Here is a 14,200-nt window from a genome sequence, read left to right as displayed (position 1 = left end):
TTTTTATATAAGTTGCACAAAGCTGTTTTGAAGACACCAGCCCAGATCCGCACTCTGTATTTTGATATAAACTGTACTAATGTCCAGTAGTCATAGGAGTTAGAGGACTTTCTACTGTATCTGACACATAAACTATCTATCCCCTTCATCCCTGGATACTGGTTGATCACAGTATCCTGCATTATTGTAAAAAGAGAAACCTATTTAATGACTCAAATGCACTAATTGATTTAAAAAATATATATTTTCGATATGTTCTATTGGAACCCTGGTGAGTGGAGGAGGGGTAGTTTGATATGTTATATTGGAACCCTGGTGAGCAGAGGAGGGGTAGTTTGATATGTTATATTGGAACCCTGGTGAGCAGAGGAGGGGTAGTTTGACATGTTATATTGGAACCCTGGTGAGCAGAGGAGGGGTAGTTTGATATGTTGTATTGGAACCCTGGTGAGCAGAGGAGGGGTAATTTGACATGTTATATTGGAACCCTGGTGAGCAGAGGAGGGGTAGTTTGATATGTTGTATTGGAACCCTGGTGAGCAGAGGAGGGGTAATTTGACATGTTATATTGGAACCCTGGTGAGCAGAGGAGGGGAGGTTTGACATGTTATATTGGAACCATGGTGAGCAGAGGAGGGGTAGTTTGATATGTTATATTGGAACCCTGGTGAGCAGAGGAGGGGTAATTTGATATGTTATATTGGAACCCTGGTGAGCAGAGGAGGGGTAGTTTGACATGTTATATTGGAACCCTGGTGAGCAGAGGAGGGGTAGTTTGACATGTTATATTGGAACCCTGGTGAGCAGAGGAGGGGTAGTTTGATATGTTATATTGGAACCCTGGTGAGCAGAGGAGGGGTAGTTTGACATGTTATATTGGAACCCTGGTGAGCAGAGGAGGGGTAGTTTGACATGTTATATTGGAACCCTGGTGGGCAGAGGAGGGGTAGTTCGATATGTTATATTGGAACCCGGGTGAGCAGAGGGGGGGGTAGTTCGATATGTTATATTGGAACCCGGGTGAGCAGAGGGGGGTACTTTGACATGTTATATTGGAACTCTGGTGAGCAGAGGAGGGGTAGTTCGAACAGGTTATATTGGAACCCTGGTGAGCAGAGGAAGGGAAGTTCGACATGTTGTATTGGAACCCTGGTGAGCAGAGGGGAAGTTTGATATGTTATATTGGAACCCTGGTGAGCAGAGGGGTAGTTTGATATGTTATATTGGAATCCTGGTGAGCAGAGTAGGGGAAGTTTGACATGTTATATTGGAACCCTGGTGGGCAGAGGGGTAGTTTGATATGTTATATTGGAACCCTGGTGAGCAGAGTAGGGGAAGTTTGACATGTTATATTGGAACCCTGGTGAGCAGAGGGGTAGTTTGATATGTTTTATTGGAATCCTGGTGAGCAGAGTAGGGGAAGTTTGACATGTTATATTGGAACCCTGGTGGGCAGAGGGGTAGTTTGATATGTTATATTGGAACCCTGGTGAGCAGAAGGGAAGTTTGATATGTTATATTGGAACCCTGGTGAGCAGAGGGGTAGTTTGATATGTTATATTGGAACCCTGGTGAGCAGAGGAGGGGTAGTTTGATATGTTATATTGGAACCCTGGTGAGCAGAGGAGGGGAAGTTTGACATGTTATATTGGAACCCTGGTGAGCAGAGGAGGGGTAGTTTGATATGTTATATTGGAAGCCTGGTGAGCAGAGGAGGGGTAGTTTGACATGTTATATTGGAACCCTGGTGAGCAGAGGAGGGGTAGTTTGATATGTTATATTGGAACCCTGGTGAGCAGAGGAGGGAAGTTCGACATGTTATATTGGAACCCTGGTGAGCAGAGGAGGGGAAGTTTGACATGTTATATTGGAACCCTGGTGAGCAGAGGAGGGGTAGTTTGACATGTTATATTGGAACCCTGGTGAGCAGAGGAGGGGTAGTTTGATATGTTATATTGGAACCCTGGTGAGCAGAGGAGGGGTAGTTTGATATGTTATATTGGAACCCTGGTGAGCAGAGGAGGGAAGTTTGACATGTTATATTGGAACCCTGGTGAGCAGAGGAGGGGTAGTTTGATATGTTATATTGGAAGCCTGGTGAGCAGAGGAGGGGTAGTTTGACATGTTATATTGGAACCCTGGTGAGCAGAGGAGGGGTAGTTTGATATGTTATATTGGAACCCTGGTGAGCAGAGGAGGGGAAGTTCGACATGTTATATTGGAACCCTGGTGAGCAGAGGAGGGGAAGTTTGACATGTTATATTGGAACCCTGGTGAGCAGAGGAGGGGAAGTTTGACATGTTATATTGGAACCCTGGTGAGCAGAGGAGGGGTAGTTTGACATGTTATATTGGAACCCTGGTGAGCAGAGGAGGGGTAGTTCGACATGTTATATTGGAACCCTGGTGAGCAGAGGAGGGGAAGTTCGACATGTTATATTGGAACCCTGGTGAGCAGAGGAGGGGAAGTTCGACATGTTATATTGGAACCCTGGTGAGCAGAGGAGGGGAAGTTCGACATGTTATATTGGAACCCTGGTGAGCAGAGGAGGGGAAGTTTGACATGTTATATTGGAACCCTGGTGAGCAGAGGAGGGGAAGTTCGACATGTTATATTGGAACCCTGGTGAGCAGAGGAGGGGAAGTTTGACATGTTATATTGGAACCCTGGTGAGCAGAGGAGGGGAAGTTCGACATGTTATATTGGAACCCTGGTGAGCAGAGGAGGGGAGGTTTGACATGTTATATTGGAACCCTGGTGAGCAGAGGAGGGGAGGTTTGACATGTTATATTGGAACCCTGGTGAGCAGAGGAGGGGGGGTTTGATATGTTGTATTGGAACCCTGGTGAGCAGAGGAGGGGTAATTTGACATGTTATATTGGAACCCTGGTGAGCAGAGGAGGGGAGGTTTGACATGTTATATTGGAACCATGGTGAGCAGAGGAGGGGTAGTTTGATATGTTATATTGGAACCCTGGTGAGCAGAGGAGGGTAATTTGATATGTTATATTGGAACCCTGGTGAGCAGAGGAGGGGTAGTTTGACATGTTATATTGGAACCCTGGTGAGCAGAGGAGGGGTAGTTTGACATGTTATATTGGAACCCTGGTGAGCAGAGGAGGGGTAGTTTGATATGTTATATTGGAACCCTGGTGAGCAGAGGAGGGGTAGTTTGACATGTTATATTGGAACCCTGGTGAGCAGAGGAGGGGTAGTTTGACATGTTATATTGGAACCCTGGTGGGCAGAGGAGGGGTAGTTCGATATGTTATATTGGAACCCGGGTGAGCAGAGGGGGGTAGTTCGATATGTTATATTGGAACCCGGGTGAGCAGAGGGGGTACTTTGACATGTTATATTGGAACCCTGGTGAGCAGAGGAAGGGAAGTTCGACATGTTGTATTGAAACCCTGGTGAGCAGAGGAGGGGTAGTTTGACATGTTATATTGGAACCCTGGTGAGCAGAGGAGGGAAGTTTGATATGTTATATTGGAACCCTGGTGAGCAGAGGGGTAGTTTGATATGTTATATTGGAATCCTGGTGAGCAGAGTAGGGAAGTTTGACATGTTATATTGGAACCCTGGTGGGCAGAGGGGTAGTTTGATATGTTATATTGGAACCCTGGTGAGCAGAGTAGGGGAAGTTTGACATGTTATATTGGAACCCTGGTGAGCAGAGGGGTAGTTTGATATGTTTTATTGGAATCCTGGTGAGCAGAGTAGGGGAAGTTTGACATGTTATATTGGAACCCTGGTGGGCAGAGGGGTAGTTTGATATGTTATATTGGAACCCTGGTGAGCAGAAGGGAAGTTTGATATGTTATATTGGAACCCTGGTGAGCAGAGGAGGGGTAGTTTGATATGTTATATTGGAACCCTGGTGAGCAGAGGAGGGGTAGTTTGATATGTTATATTGGAACCCTGGTGAGCAGAGGAGGGGAAGTTTGACATGTTATATTGGAACCCTGGTGAGCAGAGGAGGGGTAGTTTGATATGTTATATTGGAAGCCTGGTGAGCAGAGGAGGGGTAGTTTGACATGTTATATTGGAACCCTGGTGAGCAGAGGAGGGGTAGTTTGATATGTTATATTGGAACCCTGGTGAGCAGAGGAGGGAAGTTCGACATGTTATATTGGAACCCTGGTGAGCAGAGGAGGGGAAGTTTGACATGTTATATTGGAACCCTGGTGAGCAGAGGAGGGGTAGTTTGACATGTTATATTGGAACCCTGGTGAGCAGAGGAGGGGTAGTTTGATATGTTATATTGGAACCCTGGTGAGCAGAGGAGGGGTAGTTTGATATGTTATATTGGAACCCTGGTGAGCAGAGGAGGGGAAGTTTGACATGTTATATTGGAACCCTGGTGAGCAGAGGAGGGGTAGTTTGATATGTTATATTGGAAGCCTGGTGAGCAGAGGAGGGTAGTTTGACATGTTATATTGGAACCCTGGTGAGCAGAGGAGGGGTAGTTTGATATGTTATATTGGAACCCTGGTGAGCAGAGGAGGGAAGTTCGACATGTTATATTGGAACCCTGGTGAGCAGAGGAGGGAAGTTTGACATGTTATATTGGAACCCTGGTGAGCAGAGGAGGGAAGTTTGACATGTTATATTGGAACCCTGGTGAGCAGAGGAGGGGAAGTTCGACATGTTATATTGGAACCCTGGTGAGCAGAGGAGGAGGTTTGACATGTTATATTGGTTGAGCAGAGGAGGGAGGTTTGACATGTTATATTGGAACCCTGGTGAGCAGAGGAGGGGAGGTTTGATATGTTATATTGGAACCCTGGTGAGCAGAGGAGGGAAGTTTGACATGTTATATTGGAACCCTGGTGAGCAGAGGAGGGGAGGTTTGACATGTTATATTGGAACCCTGGTGAGCAGAGGAGGGAGGTTTGACATGTTATATTGGAACCCTGGTGAGCAGAGGAGGGAAGTTTGATATGTTATATTGGAACCCTGGTGAGCAGAGGGGAAGTTTGATATGTTGTATTGGAACCCTGGTGAGCAGAGGAGGGGTAGTTTGATATGTTATATTGAAACCCTGGTGAGCAGAGGAGGGGTAGTTTGATATGTTATATTGGAACCCTGGTGAGCAGAGGGGAAGTTTGATATGTTATATTGGAACCCTGGTGAGCAGAGGGGAAGTTTGATATGTTGTATTGGAACCCTGGTGAGCAGAGGAGGGGTAGTTTGATATGTTATATTGGAACCCTGGTGAGCAGAGGAGGGGTAGTTTGATATGTTATATTGGAACCCTGGTGAGCAGAGGAGGGGTAGTTTGATATGTTATATTGGAACCCTGGTGAGCAGAGGAGGGGTAGTTTGATATGTTATATTGGAAGCCTGGTGAGCAGAGGAGGGGTAGTTTGACATGTTATATTGGAACCCTGGTGAGCAGAGGAGGGGTAGTTTGATATGTTATATTGGAACCCTGGTGAGCAGAGGAGGGAAGTTCGACATGTTATATTGGAACCCTGGTGAGCAGAGGAGGGAAGTTTGACATGTTATATTGGAACCCTGGTGAGCAGAGGGGAAGTTTGATATGTTATATTGGAACCCTGGTGAGCAGAGGGGAAGTTTGATATGTTGTATTGGAACCCTGGTGAGCAGAGGGGGGTAGTTTGATATGTTATATTGGAACCCTGGTGAGCAGAGGAGGGGTAATTTGATATGTTATATTGGAACCCTGGTGAGCAGAGGAGGGGTAGTTTGATATGTTATATTGGAACCCTGGTGAGCAGAGGAGGGGTAGTTTGATATGTTATATTGGAACCCTGGTGAGCAGAGGAGGGGTAGTTTGACATGTTATATTGGAACCCTGGTGAGCAGAGGAGGGGTAGTTTGATATGTTATATTGGAACCCTGGTGAGCAGAGGAGGGGAAGTTTGACATGTTATATTGGAACCCTGGTGAGCAGAGGAGGGGAAGTTTGACATGTTATATTGGAACCCTGGTGAGCAGAGGAGGGGTAGTTTGACATGTTATATTGGAACCCTGGTGAGCAGAGGAGGGGTAGTTTGATATGTTGTATTGGAACCCTTGAGCAGAGGAGGGGTAATTTGACATGTTATATTGGAACCCTGGTGAGCAGAGGAGGGGAGTTTGATATGTTATATTGGAACCCTGGTGAGCAGAGGAGGGGTAGTTTGATATGTTATATTGGAACCCTGGTGAGCAGAGGGGTAATTTGATATGTTATATTGGAACCCTGGTGAGCAGAGGAGGGGTAGTTTGACATGTTATATTGGAACCCTGGTGAGCAGAGGAGGGGTAGTTTGACATGTTATATTGGAACCCTGGTGAGCAGAGGAGGGGTAGTTTGATATGTTATATTGGAACCCTGGTGAGCAGAGGAGGGTAGTTTGACATGTTATATTGGAACCCTGGTGAGCAGAGGAGGGGTAGTTTGACATGTTATATTGGAACCCTGGTGGGCAGAGGAGGGGTAGTTCGATATGTTATATTGGAACCCGGGTGAGCAGAGGGGGGTAGTTCGATATGTTATATTGGAACCCTGGTGAGCAGAGGGGGGTACTTTGACATGTTATATTGGAACCCTTGAGCAGAGGAAGGGAAGTTATGTTGGAACCCTGGTGAGCAGAGGAGGGGTAGTTTGACATGTTATATTGGAACCCTGGTGAGCAGAGGAGGGAAGTTTGATATGTTATATTGGAACCCTGGTGAGCAGAGGGGTAGTTTGATATGTTATATTGGAACCCTGGTGAGCAGAGTAGGGGAAGTTTGACATGTTATATTGGAACCCTGGTGGGCAGAGGGGTAGTTTGATATGTTATATTGGAACCCTGGTGAGCAGAGTAGGGAAGTTTGACATGTTATATTGGAACCCTGGTGAGCAGAGGGGTAGTTTGATATGTTTTATTGGAATCCTGGTGAGCAGAGTAGGGGAAGTTTGACATGTTATATTGGAACCCTGGTGGGCAGAGGGGTAGTTTGATATGTTATATTGGAACCCTGGTGAGCAGAGGGGAAGTTTGATATGTTATATTGGAACCCTGGTGAGCAGAGGAGGGGTAGTTTGATATGTTATATTGGAACCCTGGTTGAGCAGAGGAGGGGTAGTTTGATATGTTATATTGGAACCCTGGTGAGCAGAGGAGGGGAAGTTTGACATGTTATATTGGAACCCTGGTGAGCAGAGGAGGGGTAGTTTGATATGTTATATTGGAAGCCTGGTGAGCAGAGGAGGGGTAGTTTGACATGTTATATTGGAACCCTGGTGAGCAGAGGAGGGTAGTTTGATATGTTATATTGGAACCCTGGTGAGCAGAGGAGGGGAAGTTTGACATGTTATATTGGAACCCTGGTGAGCAGAGGAGGGAAGTTTGACATGTTATATTGGAACCCTGGTGAGCAGAGGAGGGGTAGTTTGACATGTTATATTGGAACCCTGGTGAGCAGAGGAGGGGTAGTTTGATATGTTATATTGGAACCCTGGTGAGCAGAGGAGGGGTAGTTTGATATGTTATATTGGAACCCTGGTGAGCAGAGGAGGGAAGTTTGACATGTTATATTGGAACCCTGGTGAGCAGAGGAGGGGTAGTTTGATATGTTATATTGGAAGCCTGGTGAGCAGAGGAGGGGTAGTTTGACATGTTATATTGGAACCCTGGTGAGCAGAGGAGGGGTAGTTCGATATGTTATATATATATATATATATATATATATGTTATATTGGAACCCTGGTGAGCAGAGGAGGGGAAGTTTGACATGTTATATTGGAACCCTGGTGAGCAGAGGAGGGGAAGTTTGACATGTTATATTGGAACCCTGGTGAGCAGAGGAGGGGTAGTTTGACATGTTATATTGGAACCCTGGTGAGCAGAGGAGGGGAAGTTCGACATGTTATATTGGAACCCTGGTGAGCAGAGGAGGGGAAGTTTGACATGTTATATTGGAACCCTGGTGAGCAGAGGAGGGAAGTTCGACATGTTATATTGGAACCCTGGTGAGCAGAGGAGGGAGGTTTGACATGTTATATTGGAACCCTGGTGAGCAGAGGAGGGGAGGTTTGACATGTTATATTGGAACCCTGGTGAGCAGAGGAGGGGAGGTTTGACATGTTATATTGGAACCCTGGTGAGCAGAGGAGGGGAGGTTTGACATGTTATATTGGAACCCTGGTGAGCAGAGGAGGGGAGGTTTGACATGTTATATTGGAACCCTGGTGAGCAGAGGAGGGGAGGTTTGACATGTTATATTGGAACCCTGGTGAGCAGAGGAGGGGAGGTTTGACATGTTATATTGGAACCCTGGTGAGCAGAGGAGGGGAGGTTTGATATGTTATATTGGAACCCTGGTGAGCAGAGGAGGGGAAGTTTGACATGTTGTATTGGAACCCTGGTGAGCAGAGGAGGGGAGGTTTGACATGTTATATTGGAACCCTGGTGAGCAGAGGAGGGGAGGTTTGACATGTTATATTGGAACCCTGGTGAGCAGAGGAGGGGAAGTTTGATATGTTATATTGGAACCCTGGTGAGCAGAGGGGAAGTTTGATATGTTGTATTGGAACCCTGGTGAGCAGAGGAGGGGTAGTTTGATATGTTATATTGAAACCCTGGTGAGCAGAGGAGGGGTAGTTTGATATGTTATATTGGAACCCTGGTGAGCAGAGGGGAAGTTTGATATGTTATATTGGAACCCTGGTGAGCAGAGGGGAAGTTTGATATGTTGTATTGGAACCCTGGTGAGCAGAGGGGGGGGGGTAGTTTGATATGTTATATTGGAACCCTGGTGAGCAGAGGAGGGGTAATTTGATATGTTATATTGGAACCCTGGTGAGCAGAGGAGGGGTAGTTTGATATGTTATATTGGAACCCTGGTGAGCAGAGGAGGGGAAATTTGATATGTTATATTGGAACCCTGGTGAGCAGAGGAGGTGTAATTTGATATGTTATATTGGAACCCTGGTGAGCAGAGGAGGGGTAGTTTGATATGTTATATTGGAACCCTGGTGAGCAGAGGAGGGGTAATTTGATATGTTATATTGGAACCCTGGTGAGCAGAGGAGGGGTAGTTTTATATGTTATACTGGAACCCTGGTGAGCAGAGGAGGGGAGGTTTGACATGTTATATTGGAGCCCTGGTGAGCAGAGGAGGGGAGGTTTGATATGTTATATTGGAACCCTGGTGAGCAGAGGAGGGGAAGTTCGACATGTTGTATTGGAACCCTGGTGAGCAGAGGAGGGGAGGTTTGACATGTTATATTGGAACCCTGGTGAGCAGAGGAGGGGAGGTTTGACATGTTATATTGGAACCCTGGTGAGCAGAGGAGGGGAAGTTTGATATGTTATATTGGAACCCTGGTGAGCAGAGGGGAAATTTGATATGTTATATTGGAACCCTGGTGAGCAGAGGGGAAGTTTGATATGTTGTATTGGAACCCTGGTGAGCAGAGGGGGGGTAGTTTGATATGTTATATTGGAACCCTGGTGAGCAGAGGAGGGGTAATTTGATATGTTATATTGGAACCCTGGTGAGCAGAGGGGAAATTTGATATGTTATATTGGAACCCTGGTGAGCAGAGGGGAAGTTTGATATGTTGTATTGGAACCCTGGTGAGCAGAGGGGGGGTAGTTTGATATGTTATATTGGAACCCTGGTGAGCAGAGGAGGGGTAATTTGATATGTTATATTGGAACCCTGGTGAGCAGAGATTGGGTAGTTTGATATGTTATATTGGAACCCTGGTGAGCAGAGGAGGGGTAGTTTGATATGTTATATTGGAACCCTGGTGAGCAGAGGAGGGGTAATTTGATATGTTATATTGGAACCCAAGTGAGCAGAGGAGGGGTAGTTTGATATGTTATACTGGAACCCTGGTGAGCAGAGGAGGGGTAGTTCGACATGTTATATTGGAACCCTGGTGAGCAGAGGAGGGGTAGTTTGATATGTTATATTGGAACCCTGGTGAGCAGAGGAGGGGTAGTTTGATATGTTATATTGGAACCCTCGTGAGCAGAGGAGGGGTAGTTTGATATGTTATATTGGAACCCTGGTGAGCAGAGGAGGGGTAGTTCGACATGTTATATTGGAACCCTGGTGAGCAGAGGAGGGGAAGTTTGACATGTTATATTGGAACCCTGGTGAGCAGAGGAGGGGTAGTTTGACATGTTATATTGGAACCCTGGTGAGCAGAGGAGGGGTAATTTGACATGTTATATTGGAACCCTGGTGAGCAGAGGAGGGGTAGTTCGACATGTTATATTGGAACCCTGGTGAGCAGAGGAGGGAAGTTTGACATGTTATATTGGAACCCTGGTGAGCAGAGGAGGGGAAGTTCGACATGTTATATTGGAACCCTGGTGAGCAGAGGAGGGGAGGTTTGACATGTTATATTGGAACCCTGGTGAGCAGAGGAGGGGAGGTTTGACATGTTATACTGGAACCCTGGTGAGCAGAGGAGGGGGTTTGATATGTTATATTGGAACCCTGGTGAGCAGAGGAGGGAAGTTCGACATGTTGTATTGGAACCCTGGTGAGCAGAGGAGGGGGTTTGATATGTTATATTGGAACCCTGGTGAGCAGAGGAGGAAGTTCGACATGTTGTATTGGAACCCTGGTGAGCAGAGGAGGGAGGTTTGACATGTTATATTGGAACCCTGGTGAGCAGAGGAGGGGAAGTTTGACATGTTATATTGGAACCCTGGTGAGCAGAGGAGGGGAAGTTTGATATGTTATATTGGAACCCTGGTGAGCAGAGGGGAAGTTTGATATGTTGTATTGGAACCCTGGTGAGCAGAGGAGGGGTAGTTTGATATGTTATATTGGAACCCTGGTGAGCAGAGGAGGGGTAGTTTGATATGTTATATTGGAACCCTGGTGAGCAGAGGAGGGGTAGTTTGACATGTTATATTGGAACCCTGGTGAGCAGAGGAGGGGTAGTTTGACATGTTATATTGGAACCCTGGTGAGCAGAGGAGGGGTAGTTCGACATGTTATATTGGAACCCTGGTGAGCAGAGGAAGGGAAGTTCGACATGTTGTATTGGAACCCTGGTGAGCAGAGGGGAAGTTTGATATGTTATATTGGAACCCTGGTGAGCAGAGGGGTAGTTTGATATGTTATATTGGAACCCTGGTGAGCAGAGGAGGGGTAGTTTGATATGTTATATTGGAACCCTGGTGAGCAGAGGAGGGGTAATTTGATATGTTATATTGGAACCCTGGTGAGCAGAGGAGGGGTAGTTTGATATGTTATATTGGAACCCTGGTGAGCAGAGGAGGGGAAATTTGATATGTTATATTGGAACCCTGGTGAGCAGAGGAGGGGTAATTTGATATGTTATATTGGAACCCTGGTGAGCAGAGGAGGGGTAGTTTGATATGTTATATTGGAACCCTGGTGAGCAGAGGGGTAATTTGATATGTTATATTGGAACCCTGGTGAGCAGAGGAGGGGTAGTTTGATATGTTATACTGGAACCCTGGTGAGCAGAGGAGGGGTAGTTCGACATGTTATATTGGAACCCTGGTGAGCAGAGGAGGGGTAGTTTGATATGTTATATTGGAACCCTGGTGAGCAGAGGAGGGGTAGTTTGATATGTTATATTGGAACCCTGGTGAGCAGAGGAGGGGTAGTTTGATATGTTATATTGGAACCCTGGTGAGCAGAGGAGGGGTAGTTTGATATGTTATATTGAAACCCTGGTGAGCAGAGGAGGGGTAGTTCGACATGTTATATTGGAACCCTGGTGAGCAGAGGAGGGGTAGTTTGACATGTTATATTGGAACCCTGGTGAGCAGAGGAGGGGTAGTTTGACATGTTATATTGGAACCCTGGTGAGCAGAGGAGGGGTAGTTTGACATGTTATATTGGAACCCTGGTGAGCAGAGGAGGGGTAGTTTGACATGTTATATTGGAACCCTGGTGAGCAGAGGAGGGGAAGTTCGACATGTTATATTGGAACCCTGGTGAGCAGAGGAGGGGAAGTTTGACATGTTATATTGGAACCCTGGTGAGCAGAGGAGGGAAGTTTGACATGTTATATTGGAACCCTGGTGAGCAGAGGAGGGGAAGTTCGACATGTTATATTGGAACCCTGGTGAGCAGAGGGGAGGTTTGACATGTTATATTGGAACCCTGGTGAGCAGAGGAGGGAGGTTTGATATGTTATATTGGAACCCTGGTGAGCAGAGGAGGGAAGTTCGACATGTTGTATTGGAACCCTGGTGAGCAGAGGAGGGGAGGTTTGACATGTTATATTGGAACCCTGGTGAGCAGAGGAGGGAAGTTTGATATGTTATATTGGAACCCTGGTGAGCAGAGGGGAAGTTTGATATGTTGTATTGGAACCCTGGTGAGCAGAGGAGGGGTAGTTTGATATGTTATATTGGAACCCTGGTGAGCAGAGGGAAGTTTGATATGTTATATTGGAACCCTGGTGAGCAGAGGGGAAGTTTGATATGTTGTATTGGAACCCTGGTGAGCAGAGGAGGGTAGTTTGATATGTTATATTGGAACCCTGGTGAGCAGAGGAGGGGTAATTTGATATGTTATATTGGAACCCTGGTGAGCAGAGGAGGGTAGTTTGATATGTTATACTGGAACCCTGGTGAGCAGAGGAGGGGTAGTTTGACATGTTATATTGGAACCCTGGTGAGCAGAGGAGGGTAGTTTGATATGTTATATTGGAACCCTGGTGAGCAGAGGAGGGGAAGTTCGACATGTTATATTGGAACCCTGGTGAGCAGAGGAGGGGAAGTTTGACATGTTATATTGGAACCCTGGTGAGCAGAGGAGGGAAGTTTGACATGTTATATTGGAACCCTGGTGAGCAGAGGAGGGGAAGTTTGACATGTTATATTGGAACCCTGGTGAGCAGAGGAGGGAAGTTCGACATGTTATATTGGAACCCTGGTGAGCAGAGGAGGGGAAGTTTGACATGTTATATTGGAACCCTGGTGAGCAGAGGAGGGAAGTTTGACATGTTATATTGGAACCCTGGTGAGCAGAGGAGGGGAAGTTCGACATGTTATATTGGAACCCTGGTGAGCAGAGGAGGGGAGGTTTGACATGTTATATTGGAACCCTGGTGAGCAGAGGAGGGGAGGTTTGATATGTTACATTGGAACCCTGGTGAGCAGAGGAGGGGAAGTTCGACATGTTGTATTGGAACCCTGGTGAGCAGAGGAGGGGAGGTTTGACATGTTATATTGGAACCCTGGTGAGCAGAGGAGGGAAGTTTGATATGTTATATTGGAACCCTGGTGAGCAGAGGGGAAGTTTGATATGTTGTATTGGAACCCTGGTGAGCAGAGGAGGGGTAGTTTGATATGTTATATTGGAACCCTGGTGAGCAGAGGGGAAGTTTGATATGTTATATTGGAACCCTGGTGAGCAGAGGGGAAGTTTGATATGTTGTATTGGAACCCTGGTGAGCAGAGGAGGGGTAGTTTGATATGTTATATTGGAACCCTGGTGAGCAGAGGGTAATTTGATATGTTATATTGGAACCCTGGTGAGCAGAGTAGGGGTAGTTTGATATGTTATATTGGAACCCTGGTGAGCAGAGGAGGGGAAATTTGATATGTTATATTGGAACCCTGGTGAGCAGAGGAGGGTAATTTGATATGTTAAAAGGAAACACTGGTGAGCAGAGGTGGGGTAGTTTGATATGTTATATTGGAACCCTGGTGAGCAGAGGAGGGGTAATTTGATATGTTATATTGGAACCCTGGTGAGCAGAGGAGGGTAGTTTGATATGTTATACTGGAACCCTGGTGAGCAGAGGAGGGGTAGTTCGACATGTTATATTGGAACCCTGGTGAGCAGAGGAGGGTAGTTTGATATGTTATATTGGAACCCTGGTGAGCAGAGGAGGGGTAGTTTGATATGTTATATTGGAACCCTGGTGAGCAGAGGAGGGGTAGTTTGATATGTTATATTGGAACCCTGGTGAGCAGAGGAGGGGTAGTTTGATATGTTATATTGGAACCCTGGTGAGCAGAGGAGGGGTAGTTTGATATGTTATATTGGAACCCTGGTGAGCAGAGGAGGGGAAGTTCGACATGTTGTATTGGAACCCTGGTGAGCAGAGGAGGGGAGGTTTGACATGTTATATTGGAACCCTGGTGAGCAGAGGAGGGAAGTTTGATATGTTATATTGGAACCCTGGTGAGCAGAGGGGAAGTTTGATATGTTGTATTGGAACCCTGGTGAGCAGAGGAGGGGTAGTTTG

This window comes from Oncorhynchus keta, chromosome 12 (genome assembly GCF_023373465.1).
Source record: "Oncorhynchus keta strain PuntledgeMale-10-30-2019 chromosome 12, Oket_V2, whole genome shotgun sequence".
Taxonomy (NCBI): domain Eukaryota; kingdom Metazoa; phylum Chordata; class Actinopteri; order Salmoniformes; family Salmonidae; genus Oncorhynchus; species Oncorhynchus keta.
The sequence above is the reverse complement of the archived record's forward strand: the minus strand, read 5'-3'. Positions refer to the sequence as shown.